This window comes from Ambystoma mexicanum, chromosome 7q (assembly GCF_040938575.1).
Source record: "Ambystoma mexicanum isolate Mex_15411 chromosome 7q, UKY_AmexF1_1, whole genome shotgun sequence".
Taxonomy (NCBI): Eukaryota; Metazoa; Chordata; class Amphibia; order Caudata; family Ambystomatidae; genus Ambystoma; species Ambystoma mexicanum.
The window spans coordinates 1137402862-1137427279 of NC_090941.1; positions in this window are offsets into that span (position 1 = coordinate 1137402862).

The window sequence follows — 24418 nt, forward strand, 5'->3', positions numbered from 1 at the left end:
TCTTGAAACCTCATAGAAATACAGCTTCAAGCTTGTAAGTGCTTACCTATTGAGGTTGAAGTTCTGTTAACTAAACAACAGCTCTGGAAGTGTATGTTATAATATTTAGAGAATAATTGCATTTGAGCATCGGGTGCTCACCTAACAGGAGTTCTTTCTATTTTTCTTTAGTTAGTAAGTGCTTCCATGTTAGGTGAGCAATTGTTGCAATATCTCCACTACAGAAAACCATCTCTCTATACTTTCAAAATCTTCACCAAGCAAGCTCAGAAAAGAGCGGGAAAAATGTGGGAGGAGCTACTTAATGGTTTGGTGCCTTCAGGGCCTTTCAAGGGATAAAAAGGCGAGCACTTCTTCCACAGTGCCCATAACAGTAACAGCCTCAGACAAGAACAGGGATGCAGACCCATTGGCTGAACATTGCAGTTTTGAATTTCAGATGTCTTGAAACCTCATAGAAATACAGCTTCATGGTTATAAGTGCTTACCCTTTGAGGTTGAAGTTCTGTGAACTAAACAGCAACTTTGGAAGTGTATGTTATAATATTTAGGATGGATTGCATTTGAACATCAGGTGCTCACCTAACAGGAGTTCTTTCTATTTTTCTTTAGTTAGTAAGTGCTTCCATGTTAGGTGAGCAATTGTTGCAATATCCCCACTACAGAAAACCATCTCTCTATACTTTCAAAATCTTCACCAAGCAAGCTCAGAAAAGAGCGGGAAAAATGTGGGAGGAGCTACTTAATGGTTTGGTGCCTTGAGGGCCTTTCAAGGGATAAAAAGGTGGGCACTTCTTCCACAGTGCCCATAGCAGGAACGGCCTCGGATGAGAACAGTGATGCAGGCCAACTGGCTGAACATTGCAGTTTTGAATTTCAGATGTCTTGAAACCTCATAGAAATACAGCTTCAAGCTTGTAAGTGCTTACCTATTGAGGTTGAAGTTCTGTTAACTAAACAACAGCTCTGGACGTGTATGTTATAATATTTAGAGAATAATTGCATTTGCGCATCAGGTGCTCACCTAACAGGAGTTCTTTCTATTTTTCTTTAGTTAGTAAGTGCTTCCATGTTAGGTGAGCAATTGTTGCAATATCTCTACTACAGAAAACCATCTCTCTATACTTTCAAAATCTTCACCAAGCAAGCTCAGAAAAGAGCGGGACAAATGTGGGAGGAGCTACTTAATGGTTTGGTGCCTTGAGGGCCTTTCAAGGGATAAAAAGGTGGGCACTTCTTCCACAGTGCCCATAGCAGGAACGGCCTCGGATGAGAACAGTGATGCAGGCCAACTGGCTGAACATTGCAGTTTTGAATTTCAGATGTCTTGAAACCTCATAGAAATACAGCTTCAAGCTTGTAAGTGCTTACCTATTGAGGTTGAAGTTCTGTTAACTAAACAACAGCTCTGGAAGTGTATGTTATAATATTTAGATAATAATTGCATTTGAGCATCATGTGCTCACCTAACAGGAGTTCTTTCTATTTTTCTTTAGTTAGTAAGTGCTTCCATGTTAGGTGAGCAATTGTTACAATATCTCCACTACAGAAAACCATCTCTCTATACTTTCAAAATCTTCACCAAGCAAGCTCAGAAAAGAGCGGGAAAAATGTGGGAGGAGCTACTTAATGGTTTGGTGCCTTCAGGGCCTTTCAAGGGATAAAAAGGTGGGCACTTCTTCCACAGTGCCCATAGCAGGAACGGCCTCGGATGAGAACAGTGATGCAGGCCAACTGGCTGAACATTGCAGTTTTGAATTTCAGATGTCTTGAAACCTCATAGAAATACAGCTTCAAGCTTGTAAGTGCTTACCTATTGAGGTTGAAGTTCTGTTAACTAAACAACAGCTCTGGAAGTGTATGTTATAATATTTAGAGAATAATTGCATTTGAGCATCAGGTGCTCACCTAACAGGAGTTCTTTCTATTTTTCTTTAGTTAGTAAGTGCTTCCATGTTAGGTGAGCAATTGTTGCAATATCTCCACTACAGAAAACCATCTCTCTATACTTTCAAAATCTTCACCAAGCAAGCTCAGAAAAGAGCGGGAAAAATGTGGGAGGAGCTACTTAATGGTTTGGTGCCTTCAGGGCCTTTCAAGGGATAAAAAGGCGAGCACTTCTTCCACAGTGCCCATAACAGTAACAGCCTCAGACAAGAACAGGGATGCAGACCCATTGGCTGAACATTGCAGTTTTGAATTTCAGATGTCTTGAAACCTCATAGAAATACAGCTTCATGGTTATAAGTGCTTACCTTTTGAGTTTGAAGTTCTGTGAAATAAACAACAACTCTGGAAGTACATGGTATAATATTTAGGGATGGATTGCATTTGAGCATCAGGTGTTCACCTAACAGGAGTTCTTTCTATTTTTCTTTAGTTAGTAAGTGCTTCCATGTTAGGTGAGCAATTGTTGCAATATCCCCACTACAGAAAACCATCTCTCTATACTTTCAAAATCTTCACCAAGCAACCTCAGAAAAGAGCGGGAAAAATGTGGGAGGAGCTACTTAATGGTCTGGTGCCTTGAGGGCCTTTCAAGGGATAAAAAGGTGGGCCCTTCTCCACAGTGCCCATAGCAGGAACGGCCTCGGATGACAACAGTGATGCAGGCCAACTGGCTGAACATTGCAGTTTTGAATTTCAGATGTCTTGAAACCTCATAGAAATACAGCTTCATGGTTATAAGTGCTTACCTTTTGAGTTTGAAGTTCTGTGAAATAAACAACAACTCTGGAAGTACATGGTATACTATTTAGGGATGGATTGCATTTGAGCATCAGGTGTTCACCTAACAGGAGTTCTTTCTATTTTTCTTTAGTTAGTAAGTGCTTCTATGTTAGGTGAGCAATTGTTGCACTATCCCCACTACAGAAAACCATCTCTCTATACTTTCAAAATCTTCACCAAGCAAGCTCGGAAAAGAGCGGGAAAAATGTGGGAGGAGCTACTTAATGGTTTGGTGCCTTGAGGGCCTTTCAAGGGATAAAAAGGTGGGCACTTCTTCCACAGTGCCCATACCAGAAACAGCCTCTGACAAGAACAGGGATGCAGACCCTTTGGCTGAACATTGCAGTTTTGAATTTCAGATGCCTTGAAACCTCATAGAAATACAGCTTCAAGCTTGTAAGTGCTTACCTTTTGAGTTTGAAGTTCTGTGAAATAAACAACAACTCTGTTAACTAAACAACAGCTCTGGAAGTGTATGTTATAATATTTAGAGAATAATTGCATTTGAGCATCAGGTGCTCACCTAACAGGAGTTCTTTCTATTTTTCTTTAGTTAGTAAGTGCTTCCATGTTAGGTGAGCAATTGTTGCAATATCCCCACTACAGAAAACCATCTCTCTATACTTTTAAAATCTTCACCAATCAAGCTCAGAAAAGAGCGGGAAAAATGTGGGAGGAGCTACTTAATGTTTTGGTGCCTTCAGGGCCTTTCAAGGGATAAAAAGGCGAGCACTTCTTCCACAGTGCCCATAACAGGAACAGCCTCAGACAAGAACAGGGATGCAGACCCACTGGCTGAACATTGCAGTTTTGAATTTCAGATGTCTTGGAACCTCACAGAAATACAGCTTCAAGGTTGGCACCTGCGTTTTATATATGTGTAAGTGCTTCCCTTTTGAGGTTGAAGTTCTGTGAACTAAACAGCAATTTTGGAAGTGTATGTTATAATATTTAGGATGGATTGCATTTGAACATCAGGTGCTCACCTAACAGGAGTTATTTCTATTTTTCTTTAGTTAGTAAGTGCTTCCATGTTAGGTGAGCAATTGTTGCAATATCTCCACTACAGAAAACCATCTCTCTATACTTTCAAAATCACCAAGCAAGCTCAGAAAAGAGCGGGAAAAATGTGGGAGGAGCTTCTTAATGGTTTGGTGCCTTCAGGGACTTTCAAGGGATAAAAAGGCTAGAACTTCTTCCACAGTGCCCATACCAGGAACAGCCTCAGACAAGAACAGGGATGCAGACCCTTTGGCTGAACATTGCAGTTTTGAATTTCAGATGTCTTGAAACCTCATAGAAATACAGCTTCAAGCTTGTAAGTGCTTACCTTTTGAGTTTGAAGTTCTGTGAAATAAACAACAACTCTGGAAGTACATGGTATAATATTTAGGGATGGATTACATTTGAGCATCAGGTGTTCACCTAACAGGAGTTCTTTCTATTTTTCTTTAGTTAGTAAGTGCTTCCATGTTAGGTGAGCAATTGTTGCAATATCCCCACTACAGAAAACCATCTCTCTATACTTTCAAAATCTTCACCAAGCAAGCTCAGAAAGAGCGGGAAAAATGTGGGAGGAGCTACTTAATGGTTTGGTGCCTTCAGGGCCTTTCAAGGGATAAAAAGGCGAGCACTTCTTCCACATTGCCCATAACAGGAACAGCCTCAGACAAGAACGGGGATGCAGACCCATTGGCTGAACATTGCAGTTTTGAATTTCAGATGTCTTGAAACCTCATAGAAATACAGCTTCATGGTTATAAGTGCTTACCTTTTGAGTTTGAAGTTCTGTGAAATAAACAACAACTCTGGAAGTACATGGTATACTATTTAGGGATGGATTGCATTTGAGCATCAGGTGTTCACCTAACAGGAGTTCTTTCTATTTTTCTTTAGTTAGTAAGTGCTTCCATGTTAGGTGAGCAATTGTTGCAATATCCCCACTACAGAAAACCATCTCTCTATACTCTCAAAATCTTCACCAAGCAAGCTCAGAAAGAGCGGGAAAAATGTGGGAGGAGCTACTTAATGGTTTGGTGCCTTCAGGGCCTTTCAAGGGATAAAAAGGCGAGCACTTCTTCCACAGTGCCCATAACAGGAACAGCCTCAGACAAGAACAGGGATGCAGACCCATTGGCTGAACATTGCAGTTTTGAATTTCAGATGTCTTGAAACCTCATAGAAATACAGCTTCATGGTTATAAGTGCTTACCTTTTGAGGTTGAAGTTCTGTGAACTAAACAGCAACTTTGGAAGTGTATGTTATAATATTTAGGATGGATTGCATTTGAACATCAGGTGCTCACCTAACAGGAGTTATTTCTATTTTTCTTTAGTTAGTAAGTGCTTCCATGTTAGGTGAGCAATTGTTGCAATATCTCCACTACAGAAAACCATCTCTCTATACTTTCAAAATCTTCACCAAGCAAGCTCAGAAAAGAGCGGGAAAAATGTGGGAGGAGCTTCTTAATGGTTTGGTGCCTTCAGGGACTTTCAAGGGATAAAAAGGCTAGAACTTCTTCCACAGTGCCCATACCAGGAACAGCCTCAGACAAGAACAGGGATGCAGACCCTTTGGCTGAACATTGCAGTTTTGAATTTCAGATGTCTTGAAACCTCATAGAAATACAGCTTCAAGCTTGTAAGTGCTTACCTTTTGAGTTTGAAGTTCTGTGAAATAAACAACAACTCTGGAAGTACATGGTATAATATTTAGGGATGGATTACATTTGAGCATCAGGTGTTCACCTAACAGGAGTTCTTTCTATTTTTCTTTAGTTAGTAAGTGCTTCCATGTTAGGTGAGCAATTGTTGCAATATCCCCACTACAGAAAACCATCTCTCTATACTTTCAAAATCTTCACCAAGCAAGCTCAGAAAGAGCGGGAAAAATGTGGGAGGAGCTACTTAATGGTTTGGTGCCTTCAGGGCCTTTCAAGGGATAAAAAGGCGAGCACTTCTTCCACAGTGCCCATAACAGGAACAGCCTCAGACAAGAACAGGGATGCAGACCCATTGGCTGAACATTGCAGTTTTGAATTTCAGATGTCTTGAAACCTCATAGAAATACAGCTTCATGGTTATAAGTGCTTGTAAGTGCTTACCTATTGAGGTTGAAGTTCTGTTAACTAAACAACAGCTCTGGAAGTGTATGTTATAATATTTAGAGAATAATTGCATTTGAGCATCAGGTGCTCACCTAACAGGAGTTCTTTCTATTTTTCTTTAGTTAGTAAGTGCTTCCATGTTAGGTGAGCAATTGTTGCAATATCTCCACTGCAGAAAACCATCCATCTATACTTTCAAAATCTTCACCAAGCAAGCTCAGAAAAGAGCGGGAAAAATGTGGGAGGAGCTACTTAATGGTTTGGTGCCTTCAGGGCCTTTCAAGGGATAAAAAGGTGGGCACTTCTTCCACAGTGCCCATAGCAGGAACGGCCTCGGATGAGAACAGTGATGCAGGCCAACTGGCTGAACATTGCAGTTTTGAATTTCAGATGTCTTGAAACCTCATAGAAATACAGCTTCAAGCTTGTAAGTGCTTACCTATTGAGGTTGAAGTTCTGTTAACTAAACAACAGCTCTGGAAGTGTATGTTATAATATTTAGAGAATAATTGCATTTGAGCATCAGGTGCTCACCTAACAGGAGTTCTTTCTATTTTTCTTTAGTTAGTAAGTGCTTCCATGTTAGGTGAGCAATTGTTGCAATATCTCCACTACAGAAAACCATCTCTCTATACTTTCAAAATCTTCACCAAGCAAGCTCAGAAAGAGCGGGAAAAATGTGGGAGGAGCTACTTAATGGTTTGGTGCCTTCAGGGCCTTTCAAGGGATAAAAAGGCGAGCACTTCTTCCACAGTGCCCATAACAGGAACAGCCTCAGACAAGAACAGGGATGCAGACCCATTGGCTGAACATTGCAGTTTTGAATTTCAGATGTCTTGAAACCTCATAGAAATACAGCTTCATGGTTATAAGTGCTTACCTTTTGAGGTTGAAGTTCTGTGAACTAAACAGCAACTTTGGAAGTGTATGTTATAATATTTAGGATGGATTGCATTTGAACATCAGGTGCTCACCTAACAGGAGTTCTTTCTATTTTTCTTTAGTTAGTAAGTGCTTCCATGTTAGGTGAGCAATTGTTGCAATATCCCCACTACAGAAAACCATCTCTCTATACTTTCAAAATGTGGGAGGAGCTACTTAATGGTTTGGTGCCTTCAAGGCCTTTCAAGGGATAAAAAGGCGAGCACTTATTCCACAGTGCCCATACCAGAAACAGCCTCTGACAAGAACAGGGATGCAGACCCTTTGGCTGAACATTGCAGTTTTGAATTTCAGATATCTTGAAACCTCATAGAAATACAGCTTCATGGTTATAAGTGCTTACCTTTTGAGGTTGAAGTTGTGTGAACTAAACAGCAACTTTGGAAGTGTATGTTATAATATTTAGGATGGATTGCATTTGAACATCAGGTGCTCACCTAACAGGAGTTCTTTCTATTTTTCTTTAGTTAGTAAGTGCTTCCATGTTAGGTGAGCAATTGTTGCAATATCCCCACTACAGAAAACCATCTCTCTATACTTTCAAAATCTTCACCAAGCAAGCTCAGAAAAGAGCGGGAAAAATGTGGGAGGAGCTACTTAATGGTTTGGTGCCTTGAGGGCCTTTCAAGGGATAAAAAGGTGGGCACTTCTTCCACAGTGCCCATAGCAGGAACGGCCTCGGATGAGAACAGTGATGCAGGCCAACTGGCTGAACATTGCAGTTTTGAATTTCAGATGTCTTGAAACCTCATAGAAATACAGCTTCAAGCTTGTAAGTGCTTACCTATTGAGGTTGAAGTTCTGTTAACTAAACAACAGCTCTGGAAGTGTATGTTATAATATTTAGAGAATAATTGCATTTGAGCATCAGGTGCTCACCTAACAGGAGTTCTTTCTATTTTTCTTTAGTTAGTAAGTGCTTCCATGTTAGGTGAGCAATTGTTGCAATATCTCTACTACAGAAAACCATCTCTCTATACTTTCAAAATCTTCACCAAGCAAGCTCAGAAAAGAGCGGGACAAATGTGGGAGGAGCTACTTAATGGTTTGGTGCCTTGAGGGCCTTTCAAGGGATAAAAAGGTGGGCACTTCTTCCACAGTGCCCATAGCAGGAACGGCCTCGGATGAGAACAGTGATGCAGGCCAACTGGCTGAACATTGCAGTTTTGAATTTCAGATGTCTTGAAACCTCATAGAAATACAGCTTCAAGCTTGTAAGTGCTTACCTATTGAGGTTGAAGTTCTGTTAACTAAACAACAGCTCTGGAAGTGTATGTTATAATATTTAGAGAATAATTGCATTTGAGCATCAGGTGCTCACCTAACAGGAGTTCTTTCTATTTTTCTTTAGTTAGTAAGTGCTTCCATGTTAGGTGAGCAATTGTTGCAATATCTCCACTACAGAAAACCATCTCTCTATACTTTCAAAATCTTCACCAAGCAAGCTCAGAAAAGAGCGGGAAAAATGTGGGAGGAGCTACTTAATGGTTTGGTGCCTTCAGGGCCTTTCAAGGGATAAAAAGGTGGGCACTTCTTCCACAGTGCCCATAGCAGGAACGGCCTCGGATGAGAACAGTGATGCAGGCCAACTGGCTGAACATTGCAGTTTTGAATTTCAGATGTCTTGAAACCTCATAGAAATACAGCTTCAAGCTTGTAAGTGCTTACCTATTGAGGTTGAAGTTCTGTTAACTAAACAACAGCTCTGGAAGTGTATGTTATAATATTTAGAGAATAATTGCATTTGAGCATCGGGTGCTCACCTAACAGGAGTTCTTTCTATTTTTCTTTAGTTAGTAAGTGCTTCCATGTTAGGTGAGCAATTGTTGCAATATCTCCACTACAGAAAACCATCTCTCTATACTTTCAAAATCTTCACCAAGCAAGCTCAGAAAAGAGCGGGAAAAATGTGGGAGGAGCTACTTAATGGTTTGGTGCCTTCAGGGCCTTTCAAGGGATAAAAAGGCGAGCACTTCTTCCACAGTGCCCATAACAGTAACAGCCTCAGACAAGAACAGGGATGCAGACCCATTGGCTGAACATTGCAGTTTTGAATTTCAGATGTCTTGAAACCTCATAGAAATACAGCTTCATGGTTATAAGTGCTTACCTTTTGAGGTTGAAGTTCTGTGAACTAAACAGCAACTTTGGAAGTGTATGTTATAATATTTAGGATGGATTGCATTTGAACATCAGGTGCTCACCTAACAGGAGTTCTTTCTATTTTTCTTTAGTTAGTAAGTGCTTCCATGTTAGGTGAGCAATTGTTGCAATATCCCCACTACAGAAAACCATCTCTCTATACTTTCAAAATCTTCACCAAGCAAGCTCAGAAAAGAGCGGGAAAAATGTGGGAGGAGCTACTTAATGGTTTGGTGCCTTGAGGGCCTTTCAAGGGATAAAAAGGTGGGCACTTCTTCCACAGTGCCCATAGCAGGAACGGCCTCGGATGAGAACAGTGATGCAGGCCAACTGGCTGAACATTGCAGTTTTGAATTTCAGATGTCTTGAAACCTCATAGAAATACAGCTTCAAGCTTGTAAGTGCTTACCTATTGAGGTTGAAGTTCTGTTAACTAAACAACAGCTCTGGAAGTGTATGTTATAATATTTAGAGAATAATTGCATTTGCGCATCAGGTGCTCCCCTAACAGGAGTTCTTTCTATTTTTCTTTAGTTAGTAAGTGCTTCCATGTTAGGTGAGCAATTGTTGCAATATCTCTACTACAGAAAACCATCTCTCTATACTTTCAAAATCTTCACCAAGCAAGCTCAGAAAAGAGCGGGACAAATGTGGGAGGAGCTACTTAATGGTTTGGTGCCTTGAGGGCCTTTCAAGGGATAAAAAGGTGGGCACTTCTTCCACAGTGCCCATAGCAGGAACGGCCTCGGATGAGAACAGTGATGCAGGCCAACTGGCTGAACATTGCAGTTTTGAATTTCAGATGTCTTGAAACCTCATAGAAATACAGCTTCAAGCTTGTAAGTGCTTACCTATTGAGGTTGAAGTTCTGTTAACTAAACAACAGCTCTGGAAGTGTATGTTATAATATTTAGATAATAATTGCATTTGAGCATCAGGTGCTCACCTAACAGGAGTTCTTTCTATTTTTCTTTAGTTAGTAAGTGCTTCCATGTTAGGTGAGCAATTGTTACAATATCTCCACTACAGAAAACCATCTCTCTATACTTTCAAAATCTTCACCAAGCAAGCTCAGAAAAGAGCGGGAAAAATGTGGGAGGAGCTACTTAATGGTTTGGTGCCTTCAGGGCCTTTCAAGGGATAAAAAGGTGGGCACTTCTTCCACAGTGCCCATAGCAGGAACGGCCTCGGATGAGAACAGTGATGCAGGCCAACTGGCTGAACATTGCAGTTTTGAATTTCAGATGTCTTGAAACCTCATAGAAATACAGCTTCAAGCTTGTAAGTGCTTACCTATTGAGGTTGAAGTTCTGTTAACTAAACAACAGCTCTGGAAGTGTATGTTATAATATTTAGAGAATAATTGCATTTGAGCATCAGGTGCTCACCTAACAGGAGTTCTTTCTATTTTTCTTTAGTTAGTAAGTGCTTCCATGTTAGGTGAGCAATTGTTGCAATATCTCCACTGCAGAAAACCATCCCTCTATACTTTTAAAATCTTCACCAAGCAAGCTCAGAAAAGAGCGGGAAAAATGTGGGAGGAGCTACTTAATGGTTTGGTGCCTTCAGGGCCTTTCAAGGGATAAAAAGGCGAGCACTTATTCCACAGTGCCCATACCAGAAACAGCCTCTGACAAGAACAGGGATGCAGACCCTTTGGCTGAACATTGCAGTTTTGAATTTCAGATGCCTTGAAACCTCATAGAAATACAGCTTCAAGCTTGTAAGTGCTTACCTTTTGAGTTTGAAGTTCTGTGAAATAAACAACAACTCTGGAAGTACATGGTATAATATTTAGGGATGGATTGCATTTGAGCATCAGGTGTTCACCTAACAGGAGTTCTTTCTATTTTTCTTTAGTTAGTAAGTGCTTCCATGTTAGGTGAGCAATTGTTGCAATATCCCCACTACAGAAAACCATCTCTCTATACTTTCAAAATCTTCACCAAGCAACCTCAGAAAAGAGCGGGAAAAATGTGGGAGGAGCTACTTAATGGTCTGGTGCCTTGAGGGCCTTTCAAGGGATAAAAAGGTGGGCCCTTCTCCACAGTGCCCATAGCAGGAACGGCCTCGGATGACAACAGTGATGCAGGCCAACTGGCTGAACATTGCAGTTTTGAATTTCAGATGTCTTGAAACCTCATAGAAATACAGCTTCATGGTTATAAGTGCTTACCTTTTGAGTTTGAAGTTCTGTGAAATAAACAACAACTCTGGAAGTACATGGTATACTATTTAGGGATGGATTGCATTTGAGCATCAGGTGTTCACCTAACAGGAGTTCTTTCTATTTTTCTTTAGTTAGTAAGTGCTTCTATGTTAGGTGAGCAATTGTTGCACTATCCCCACTACAGAAAACCATCTCTCTATACTTTCAAAATCTTCACCAAGCAAGCTCGGAAAAGAGCGGGAAAAATGTGGGAGGAGCTACTTAATGGTTTGGTGCCTTGAGGGCCTTTCAAGGGATAAAAAGGTGGGCACTTCTTCCACAGTGCCCATACCAGAAACAGCCTCTGACAAGAACAGGGATGCAGACCCTTTGGCTGAACATTGCAGTTTTGAATTTCAGATGCCTTGAAACCTCATAGAAATACTGCTTCAAGCTTATAAGTGCTTACCTTTTGAGTTTGAAGTTCTGTGAAATAAACAACAACTCTGTTAACTAAACAACAGCTCTGGAAGTGTATGTTATAATATTTAGAGAATAATTGCATTTGAGCATCAGGTGCTCACCTAACAGGAGTTCTTTCTATTTTTCTTTAGTTAGTAAGTGCTTCCATGTTAGGTGAGCAATTGTTGCAATATCCCCACTACAGAAAACCATCTCTCTATACTTTTAAAATCTTCACCAATCAAGCTCAGAAAAGAGCGGGAAAAATGTGGGAGGAGCTACTTAATGTTTTGGTGCCTTCAGGGCCTTTCAAGGGATAAAAAGGCGAGCACTTCTTCCACAGTGCCCATAACAGGAACAGCCTCAGACAAGAACAGGGATGCAGACCCACTGGCTGAACATTGCAGTTTTGAATTTCAGATGTCTTGGAACCTCACAGAAATACAGCTTCAAGGTTGGCACCTGCGTTTTATATATGTGTAAGTGCTTCCCTTTTGAGGTTGAAGTTCTGTGAACTAAACAGCAATTTTGGAAGTGTATGTTATAATATTTAGGATGGATTGCATTTGAACATCAGGTGCTCACCTAACAGGAGTTATTTCTATTTTTCTTTAGTTAGTAAGTGCTTCCATGTTAGGTGAGCAATTGTTGCAATATCTCCACTACAGAAAACCATCTCTCTATACTTTCAAAATCTTCACCAAGCAAGCTCAGAAAAGAGCGGGAAAAATGTGGGAGGAGCTTCTTAATGGTTTGGTGCCTTCAGGGACTTTCAAGGGATAAAAAGGCTAGAACTTCTTCCACAGTGCCCATACCAGGAACAGCCTCAGACAAGAACAGGGATGCAGACCCTTTGGCTGAACATTGCAGTTTTGAATTTCAGATGTCTTGAAACCTCATAGAAATACAGCTTCAAGCTTGTAAGTGCTTACCTTTTGAGTTTGAAGTTCTGTGAAATAAACAACAACTCTGGAAGTACATGGTATAATATTTAGGGATGGATTACATTTGAGCATCAGGTGTTCACCTAACAGGAGTTCTTTCTATTTTTCTTTAGTTAGTAAGTGCTTCCATGTTAGGTGAGCAATTGTTGCAATATCCCCACTACAGAAAACCATCTCTCTATACTTTCAAAATCTTCACCAAGCAAGCTCAGAAAGAGCGGGAAAAATGTGGGAGGAGCTACTTAATGGTTTGGTGCCTTCAGGGCCTTTCAAGGGATAAAAAGGCGAGCACTTCTTCCACATTGCCCATAACAGGAACAGCCTCAGACAAGAACGGGGATGCAGACCCATTGGCTGAACATTGCAGTTTTGAATTTCAGATGTCTTGAAACCTCATAGAAATACAGCTTCATGGTTATAAGTGCTTACCTTTTGAGGTTGAAGTTGTGTGAACTAAACAGCAACTTTGGAAGTGTATGTTATAATATTTAGGATGGATTGCATTTGAACATCAGGTGCTCACCTAACAGGAGTTCTTTCTATTTTTCTTTAGTAAGTAAGTGCTTCCATGTTAGGTGAGCAATTGTTGCAATATCCCCACTACAGAAAACCATCTCTCTATACTTTCAAAATCTTCACCAAGCAAGCTCAGAAAAGAGCGGGAAAAATGTGGGAGGAGCTACTTAATGGTTTGGTGCCTTGAGGGCCTTTCAAGGGATAAAAAGGTGGGCACTTCTTCCACAGTGCCCATAGCAGGAACGGCCTCGGATGAGAACAGTGATGCAGGCCAACTGGCTGAACATTGCAGTTTTGAATTTCAGATGTCTTGAAACCTCATAGAAATACAGCTTCAAGCTTGTAAGTGCTTACCTATTGAGGTTGAAGTTCTGTTAACTAAACAACAGCTCTGGAAGTGTATGTTATAATATTTAGAGAATAATTGCATTTGAGCATCAGGTGCTCACCTAACAGGAGTTCTTTCTATTTTTCTTTAGTTAGTAAGTGCTTCCATGTTAGGTGAGCAATTGTTGCAATATCTCTACTACAGAAAACCATCTCTCTATACTTTCAAAATCTTCACCAAGCAAGCTCAGAAAAGAGCGGGACAAATGTGGGAGGAGCTACTTAATGGTTTGGTGCCTTGAGGGCCTTTCAAGGGATAAAAAGGTGGGCACTTCTTCCACAGTGCCCATAGCAGGAACGGCCTCGGATGAGAACAGTGATGCAGGCCAACTGGCTGAACATTGCAGTTTTGAATTTCAGATGTCTTGAAACCTCATAGAAATACAGCTTCAAGCTTGTAAGTGCTTACCTATTGAGGTTGAAGTTCTGTTAACTAAACAACAGCTCTGGAAGTGTATGTTATAATATTTAGAGAATAATTGCATTTGAGCATCAGGTGCTCACCTAACAGGAGTTCTTTCTATTTTTCTTTAGTTAGTAAGTGCTTCCATGTTAGGTGAGCAATTGTTGCAATATCTCCACTACAGAAAACCATCTCTCTATACTTTCAAAATCTTCACCAAGCAAGCTCAGAAAAGAGCGGGAAAAATGTGGGAGGAGCTTCTTAATGGTTTGGTGCCTTCAGGGACTTTCAAGGGATAAAAAGGCTAGAACTTCTTCCACAGTGCCCATACCAGGAACAGCCTCAGACAAGAACAGGGATGCAGACCCTTTGGCTGAACATTGCAGTTTTGAATTTCAGATGTCTTGAAACCTCATAGAAATACAGCTTCAAGCTTGTAAGTGCTTACCTTTTGAGTTTGAAGTTCTGTGAAATAAACAACAACTCTGGAAGTACATGGTATAATATTTAGGGATGGATTACATTTGAGCATCAGGTGTTCACCTAACAGGAGTTCTTTCTATTTTTCTTTAGTTAGTAAGTGCTTCCATGTTAGGTGAGCAATTGTTGCAATATCCCCACTACAGAAAACCATCTCTCTATACTTTCAAAATCTTCACCAAGCAAGCTCAGAAAGAGCGGGAAAAATGTGGGAGGAGCTACTTAATGGTTTGGTGCCTTCAGGGCCTTTCAAGGGATAAAAAGGCGAGCACTTCTTCCACAGTGCCCATAACAGGAACAGCCTCAGACAAGAACAGGGATGCAGACCCATTGGCTGAACATTGCAGTTTTGAATTTCAGATGTCTTGAAACCTCATAGAAATACAGCTTCATGGTTATAAGTGCTTGTAAGTGCTTACCTATTGAGGTTGAAGTTCTGTTAACTAAACAACAGCTCTGGAAGTGTATGTTATAATATTTAGAGAATAATTGCATTTGAGCATCAGGTGCTCACCTAACAGGAGTTCTTTCTATTTTTCTTTAGTTAGTAAGTGCTTCCATGTTAGGTGAGCAATTGTTGCAATATCTCCACTGCAGAAAACCATCCATCTATACTTTCAAAATCTTCACCAAGCAAGCTCAGAAAAGAGCGGGAAAAATGTGGGAGGAGCTACTTAATGGTTTGGTGCCTTCAGGGCCTTTCAAGGGATAAAAAGGTGGGCACTTCTTCCACAGTGCCCATAGCAGGAACGGCCTCGGATGAGAACAGTGATGCAGGCCAACTGGCTGAACATTGCAGTTTTGAATTTCAGATGTCTTGAAACCTCATAGAAATACAGCTTCAAGCTTGTAAGTGCTTACCTATTGAGGTTGAAGTTCTGTTAACTAAACAACAGCTCTGGAAGTGTATGTTATAATATTTAGAGAATAATTGCATTTGAGCATCAGGTGCTCACCTAACAGGAGTTCTTTCTATTTTTCTTTAGTTAGTAAGTGCTTCCATGTTAGGTGAGCAATTGTTGCAATATCTCCACTACAGAAAACCATCTCTCTATACTTTCAAAATCTTCACCAAGCAAGCTCAGAAAGAGCGGGGAAAATGTGGGAGGAGCTACTTAATGGTTTGGTGCCTTCAGGGCCTTTCAAGGGATAAAAAGGCGAGCACTTCTTCCACAGTGCCCATAACAGGAACAGCCTCAGACAAGAACAGGGATGCAGACCCATTGGCTGAACATTGCAGTTTTGAATTTCAGATGTCTTGAAACCTCATAGAAATACAGCTTCATGGTTATAAGTGCTTACCTTTTGAGGTTGAAGTTCTGTGAACTAAACAGCAACTTTGGAAGTGTATGTTATAATATTTAGGATGGATTGCATTTGAACATCAGGTGCTCACCTAACAGGAGTTCTTTCTATTTTTCTTTAGTTAGTAAGTGCTTCCATGTTAGGTGAGCAATTGTTGCAATATCCCCACTACAGAAAACCATCTCTCTATACTTTCAAAATGTGGGAGGAGCTACTTAATGGTTTGGTGCCTTCAAGGCCTTTCAAGGGATAAAAAGGCGAGCACTTATTCCACAGTGCCCATACCAGAAACAGCCTCTGACAAGAACAGGGATGCAGACCCTTTGGCTGAACATTGCAGTTTTGAATTTCAGATGTCTTGAAACCTCATAGAAATACAGCTTCATGGTTATAAGTGCTTACCTTTTGAGGTTGAAGTTGTGTGAACTAAACAGCAACTTTGGAAGTGTATGTTATAATATTTAGGATGGATTGCATTTGAACATCAGGTGCTCACCTAACAGGAGTTCTTTCTATTTTTCTTTAGTTAGTAAGTGCTTCCATGTTAGGTGAGCAATTGTTGCAATATCCCCACTACAGAAAACCATCTCTCTATACTTTCAAAATCTTCACCAAGCAAGCTCAGAAAAGAGCGGGAAAAATGTGGGAGGAGCTACTTAATGGTTTGGTGCCTTGAGGGCCTTTCAAGGGATAAAAAGGTGGGCACTTCTTCCACAGTGCCCATAGCAGGAACGGCCTCGGATGAGAACAGTGATGCAGGCCAACTGGCTGAACATTGCAGTTTTGAATTTCAGATGTCTTGAAACCTCATAGAAATACAGCTTCAAGCTTGTAAGTGCTTACCTATTGAGGTTGAAGTTCTGTTAACTAAACAACAGCTCTGGAAGTGTATGTTATAATATTTAGAGAATAATTGCATTTGAGCATCAGGTGCTCACCTAACAGGAGTTCTTTCTATTTTTCTTTAGTTAGTAAGTGCTTCCATGTTAGGTGAGCAATTGTTGCAATATCTCCACTACAGAAAACCATCTCTCTATACTTTCAAAATCTTCACCAAGCAAGCTCAGAAAAGAGCGGGAAAAATGTGGGAGGAGCTACTTAATGGTTTGGTGCCTTCAGGGCCTTTCAAGGGATAAAAAGGTGGGCACTTCTTCCACAGTGCCCATAGCAGGAACGGCCTCGGATGAGAACAGTGATGCAGGCCAACTGGCTGAACATTGCAGTTTTGAATTTCAGATGTCTTGAAACCTCATAGAAATACAGCTTCAAGCTTGTAAGTGCTTACCTATTGAGGTTGAAGTTCTGTTAACTAAACAACAGCTCTGGAAGTGTATGTTATAATATTTAGAGAATAATTGCATTTGAGCATCGGGTGCTCACCTAACAGGAGTTCTTTCTATTTTTCTTTAGTTAGTAAGTGCTTCCATGTTAGGTGAGCAATTGTTGCAATATCTCCACTACAGAAAACCATCTCTCTATACTTTCAAAATCTTCACCAAGCAAGCTCAGAAAAGAGCGGGAAAAATGTGGGAGGAGCTACTTAATGGTTTGGTGCCTTCAGGGCCTTTCAAGGGATAAAAAGGCGAGCACTTCTTCCACAGTGCCCATAACAGTAACAGCCTCAGACAAGAACAGGGATGCAGACCCATTGGCTGAACATTGCAGTTTTGAATTTCAGATGTCTTGAAACCTCATAGAAATACAGCTTCATGGTTATAAGTGCTTACCTTTTGAGGTTGAAGTTCTGTGAACTAAACAGCAACTTTGGAAGTGTATGTTATAATATTTAGGATGGATTGCATTTGAACATCAGGTGCTCACCTAACAGGAGTTCTTTCTATTTTTCTTTAGTTAGTAAGTGCTTCCATGTTAGGTGAGCAATTGTTGCAATATCCCCACTACAGAAAACCATCTCTCTATACTTTCAAAATCTTCACCAAGCAAGCTCAGAAAAGAGCGGGAAAAATGTGGGAGGAGCTACTTAATGGTTTGGTGCCTTGAGGGCCTTTCAAGGGATAAAAAGGTGGGCACTTCTTCCACAGTGCCCATTGCAGGAACGGCCTCGGATGAGAACAGTGATGCAGGCCAACTGGCTGAACATTGCAGTTTTGAATTTCAGATGTCTTGAAACCTCATAGAAATACAGCTTCAAGCTTGTAAGTGCTTACCTATTGAGGTTGAAGTTCTGTTAACTAAACAACAGCTCTGGAAGTGTATGTTATAATATTTAGAGAATAATTGCATTTGCGCATCAGGTGCTCACCTAACAGGAGTTCTTTCTATTTTTCTTTAGTTAGTAAGTGCTTCCATGTTAGGTGAGCAATTGTTGCAATATCTCTACTACAGAAAACCATCTCTCTATACTTTCAAAATCTTCACCAAGCAAGCTCAGAAAAGAGCGGGACAAATGTGGGAGGAGCTACTTAATGGTTTGGTGCCTTGAGGGCCTTTCAAGGGATAAAAAGGTGGGCACTTCTTCCACAGTGCCCATAGCAGGAACGGCCTCGGATGAGAACAGTGATGCAGGCCAACTGGCTGAACATTGCAGTTTTGAATTTCAGATGTCTTGAAACCTCATAGAAATACAGCTTCAAGCTTGTAAGTGCTTACCTATTGAGGTTGAAGTTCTGTTAACTAAACAACAGCTCTGGAAGTGTATGTTATAATATTTAGATAATAATTGCATTTGAGCATCAGGTGCTCACCTAACAGGAGTTCTTTCTATTTTTCTTTAGTTAGTAAGTGCTTCCATGTTAGGTGAGCAATTGTTACAATATCTCCACTACAGAAAACCATCTCTCTATACTTTCAAAATCTTCACCAAGCAAGCTCAGAAAAGAGCGGGAAAAATGTGGGAGGAGCTACTTAATGGTTTGGTGCCTTCAGGGCCTTTCAAGGGATAAAAAGGTGGGCACTTCTTCCACAGTGCCCATAGCAGGAACGGCCTCGGATGAGAACAGTGATGCAGGCCAACTGGCTGAACATTGCAGTTTTGAATTTCAGATGTCTTGAAACCTCATAGAAATACAGCTTCAAGCTTGTAAGTGCTTACCTATTGAGGTTGAAGTTCTGTTAACTAAACAACAGCTCTGGAAGTGTATGTTATAATATTTAGAGAATAATTGCATTTGAGCATCAGGTGCTCACCTAACAGGAGTTCTTTCTATTTTTCTTTAGTTAGTAAGTGCTTCCATGTTAGGTGAGCAATTGTTGCAATATCTCCACTGCAGAAAACCATCCCTCTATACTTTTCAAATCTTCACCAAGCAAGCTCAGAAAAGAGCGGGAAAAATGTGGGAGGAGCTACTTAATGGTTTGGTGCCTTCAGGGCCTTTCAAGGGATAAAAAGGCGAGCACTTATTCCACAGTGCCCATACCAGAAACAGCCTCTGACAAGAACAGGGATGCAGACCCTTTGGCTGAACATTGCAGTTTTGAATTTCAGATGCCTTGAAACCTCATAGAAATACAGCTTCAAGCTTGTAAGTGCTTACCTTTTGAGTTTGAAGTTCTGTGAAATAAACAACAACTCTGGAAGTACATGGTATAATATTTAGGGATGGATTGCATTTGAGCATCAGGTGTTCACCTAACAGGAGTTCTTTCTATTTTTCTTTAGTTAGTAAGTGCTTCCATGTTAGGTGAGCAATTGTTGCAATATCCCCACTACAGAAAACCATCTCTCTATACTTTCAAAATCTTCACCAAGCAACCTCAGAAAAGAGCGGGAAAAATGTGGGAGGAGCTACTTAATGGTCTGGTGCCTTGAGGGCCTTTCAAGGGATAAAAAGGTGGGCCCTTCTCCACAGTGCCCATAGCAGGAACGGCCTCGGATGACAACAGTGATGCAGGCCAACTGGCTGAACATTGCAGTTTTGAATTTCAGATGTCTTGAAACCTCATAGAAATACAGCTTCATGGTTATAAGTGCTTACCTTTTGAGTTTGAAGTTCTGTGAAATAAACAACAACTCTGGAAGTACATGGTATACTATTTAGGGATGGATTGCATTTGAGCATCAGGTGTTCACCTAACAGGAGTTCTTTCTATTTTTCTTTAGTTAGTAAGTGCTTCTATGTTAGGTGAGCAATTGTTGCACTATCCCCACTACAGAAAACCATCTCTCTATACTTTCAAAATCTTCACCAAGCAAGCTCAGAAAAGAGCGGGACAAATGTGGGAGGAGCTACTTAATGGTTTGGTGCCTTGAGGGCCTTTCAAGGGATAAAAAGGTGGGCACTTCTTCCACAGTGCCCATAGCAGGAACGGCCTCGGATGAGAACAGTGATGCAGGCCAACTGGCTGAACATTGCAGTTTTGAATTTCAGATGTCTTGAAACCTCATAGAAATACAGCTTCAAGCTTGTAAGTGCTTACCTATTGAGGTTGAAGTTCTGTTAACTAAACAACAGCTCTGGAAGTGTATGTTATAATATTTAGAGAATAATTGCATTTGAGCATCAGGTGCTCACCTAACAGGAGTTCTTTCTATTTTTCTTTAGTTAGTAAGTGCTTCCATGTTAGGTGAGCAATTGTTGCAATATCTCCACTACAGAAAACCATCTCTCTATACTTTCAAAATCTTCACCAAGCAAGCTCAGAAAAGAGCGGGAAAAATGTGGGAGGAGCTTCTTAATGGTTTGGTGCCTTCAGGGACTTTCAAGGGATAAAAAGGCTAGAACTTCTTCCACAGTGCCCATACCAGGAACAGCCTCAGACAAGAACAGGGATGCAGACCCTTTGGCTGAACATTGCAGTTTTGAATTTCAGATGTCTTGAAACCTCATAGAAATACAGCTTCAAGCTTGTAAGTGCTTACCTTTTGAGTTTGAAGTTCTGTGAAATAAACAACAACTCTGGAAGTACATGGTATAATATTTAGGGATGGATTACATTTGAGCATCAGGTGTTCACCTAACAGGAGTTCTTTCTATTTTTCTTTAGTTAGTAAGTGCTTCCATGTTAGGTGAGCAATTGTTGCAATATCCCCACTACAGAAAACCATCTCTCTATACTTTCAAAATCTTCACCAAGCAAGCTCAGAAAGAGCGGGAAAAATGTGGGAGGAGCTACTTAATGGTTTGGTGCCTTCAGGGCCTTTCAAGGGATAAAAAGGCGAGCACTTCTTCCACAGTGCCCATAACAGGAACAGCCTCAGACAAGAACAGGGATGCAGACCCATTGGCTGAACATTGCAGTTTTGAATTTCAGATGTCTTGAAACCTCATAGAAATACAGCTTCATGGTTATAAGTGCTTGTAAGTGCTTACCTATTGAGGTTGAAGTTCTGTTAACTAAACAACAGCTCTGGAAGTGTATGTTATAATATTTAGAGAATAATTGCATTTGAGCATCAGGTGCTCACCTAACAGGAGTTCTTTCTATTTTTCTTTAGTTAGTAAGTGCTTCCATGTTAGGTGAGCAATTGTTGCAATATCTCCACTGCAGAAAACCATCCATCTATACTTTCAAAATCTTCACCAAGCAAGCTCAGAAAAGAGCGGGAAAAATGTGGGAGGAGCTACTTAATGGTTTGGTGCCTTCAGGGCCTTTCAAGGGATAAAAAGGTGGGCACTTCTTCCACAGTGCCCATAGCAGGAACGGCCTCGGATGAGAACAGTGATGCAGGCCAACTGGCTGAACATTGCAGTTTTGAATTTCAGATGTCTTGAAACCTCATAGAAATACAGCTTCAAGCTTGTAAGTGCTTACCTATTGAGGTTGAAGTTCTGTTAACTAAACAACAGCTCTGGAAGTGTATGTTATAATATTTAGAGAATAATTGCATTTGAGCATCAGGTGCTCACCTAACAGGAGTTCTTTCTATTTTTCTTTAGTTAGTAAGTGCTTCCATGTTAGGTGAGCAATTGTTGCAATATCTCCACTACAGAAAACCATCTCTCTATACTTTCAAAATCTTCACCAAGCAAGCTCAGAAAGAGCGGGGAAAATGTGGGAGGAGCTACTTAATGGTTTGGTGCCTTCAGGGCCTTTCAAGGGATAAAAAGGCGAGCACTTCTTCCACAGTGCCCATAACAGGAACAGCCTCAGACAAGAACAGGGATGCAGACCCATTGGCTGAACATTGCAGTTTTGAATTTCAGATGTCTTGAAACCTCATAGAAATACAGCTTCATGGTTATAAGTGCTTACCTTTTGAGGTTGAAGTTCTGTGAACTAAACAGCAACTTTGGAAGTGTATGTTATAATATTTAGGATGGATTGCATTTGAACATCAGGTGCTCACCTAACAGGAGTTCTTTCTATTTTTCTTTAGTTAGTAAGTGCTTCCATGTTAGGTGAGCAATTGTTGCAATATCCCCACTACAGAAAACCATCTCTCTATACTTTCAAAATGTGGGAGGAGCTACTTAATGGTTTGGTGCCTTCAAGGCCTTTCAAGGGATAAAAAGGCGAGCACTTATTCCACAGTGCCCATACCAGAAACAGCCTCTGACAAGAACAGGGATGCAGACCCTTTGGCTGAACATTGCAGTTTTGAATTTCAGATGTCTTGAAACCTCATAGAAATACAGCTTCATGGTTATAAGTGCTTACCTTTTGAGGTTGAAGTTGTGTGAACTAAACAGCAACTTTGGAAGTGTATGTTATAATATTTAGGATGGATTGCATTTGAACATCAGGTGCTCACCTAACAGGAGTTCTTTCTATTTTTCTTTAGTTAGTAAGTGCTTCCATGTTAGGTGAGCAATTGTTGCAATATCCCCACTACAGAAAACCATCTCTCTATACTTTCAAAATCTTCACCAAGCAAGCTCAGAAAAGAGCGGGAAAAATGTGGGAGGAGCTACTTAATGGTTTGGTGCCTTGAGGGCCTTTCAAGGGATAAAAAGGTGGGCACTTCTTCCACAGTGCCCATAGCAGGAACGGCCTCGGATGAGAACAGTGATGCAGGCCAACTGGCTGAACATTGCAGTTTTGAATTTCAGATGTCTTGAAACCTCATAGAAATACAGCTTCAAGCTTGTAAGTGCTTACCTATTGAGGTTGAAGTTCTGTTAACTAAACAACAGCTCTGGAAGTGTATGTTATAATATTTAGAGAATAATTGCATTTGAGCATCAGGTGCTCACCTAACAGGAGTTCTTTCTATTTTTCTTTAGTTAGTAAGTGCTTCCATGTTAGGTGAGCAATTGTTGCAATATCTCCACTACAGAAAACCATCTCTCTATACTTTCAAAATCTTCACCAAGCAAGCTCAGAAAAGAGCGGGAAAAATGTGGGAGGAGCTACTTAATGGTTTGGTGCCTTCAGGGCCTTTCAAGGGATAAAAAGGTGGGCACTTCTTCCACAGTGCCCATAGCAGGAACGGCCTCGGATGAGAACAGTGATGCAGGCCAACTGGCTGAACATTGCAGTTTTGAATTTCAGATGTCTTGAAACCTCATAGAAATACAGCTTCAAGCTTGTAAGTGCTTACCTATTGAGGTTGAAGTTCTGTTAACTAAACAACAGCTCTGGAAGTGTATGTTATAATATTTAGAGAATAATTGCATTTGAGCATCGGGTGCTCACCTAACAGGAGTTCTTTCTATTTTTCTTTAGTTAGTAAGTGCTTCCATGTTAGGTGAGCAATTGTTGCAATATCTCCACTACAGAAAACCATCTCTCTATACTTTCAAAATCTTCACCAAGCAAGCTCAGAAAAGAGCGGGAAAAATGTGGGAGGAGCTACTTAATGGTTTGGTGCCTTCAGGGCCTTTCAAGGGATAAAAAGGCGAGCACTTCTTCCACAGTGCCCATAACAGTAACAGCCTCAGACAAGAACAGGGATGCAGACCCATTGGCTGAACATTGCAGTTTTGAATTTCAGATGTCTTGAAACCTCATAGAAATACAGCTTCATGGTTATAAGTGCTTACCTTTTGAGGTTGAAGTTCTGTGAACTAAACAGCAACTTTGGAAGTGTATGTTATAATATTTAGGATGGATTGCATTTGAACATCAGGTGCTCACCTAACAGGAGTTCTTTCTATTTTTCTTTAGTTAGTAAGTGCTTCCATGTTAGGTGAGCAATTGTTGCAATATCCCCACTACAGAAAACCATCTCTCTATACTTTCAAAATCTTCACCAAGCAAGCTCAGAAAAGAGCGGGAAAAATGTGGGAGGAGCTACTTAATGGTTTGGTGCCTTGAGGGCCTTTCAAGGGATAAAAAGGTGGGCACTTCTTCCACAGTGCCCATTGCAGGAACGGCCTCGGATGAGAACAGTGATGCAGGCCAACTGGCTGAACATTGCAGTTTTGAATTTCAGATGTCTTGAAACCTCATAGAAATACAGCTTCAAGCTTGTAAGTGCTTACCTATTGAGGTTGAAGTTCTGTTAACTAAACAACAGCTCTGGAAGTGTATGTTATAATATTTAGAGAATAATTGCATTTGCGCATCAGGTGCTCACCTAACAGGAGTTCTTTCTATTTTTCTTTAGTTAGTAAGTGCTTCCATGTTAGGTGAGCAATTGTTGCAATATCTCTACTACAGAAAACCATCTCTCTATACTTTCAAAATCTTCACCAAGCAAGCTCAGAAAAGAGCGGGACAAATGTGGGAGGAGCTACTTAATGGTTTGGTGCCTTGAGGGCCTTTCAAGGGATAAAAAGGTGGGCACTTCTTCCACAGTGCCCATAGCAGGAACGGCCTCGGATGAGAACAGTGATGCAGGCCAACTGGCTGAACATTGCAGTTTTGAATTTCAGATGTCTTGAAACCTCATAGAAATACAGCTTCAAGCTTGTAAGTGCTTACCTATTGAGGTTGAAGTTCTGTTAACTAAACAACAGCTCTGGAAGTGTATGTTATAATATTTAGATAATAATTGCATTTGAGCATC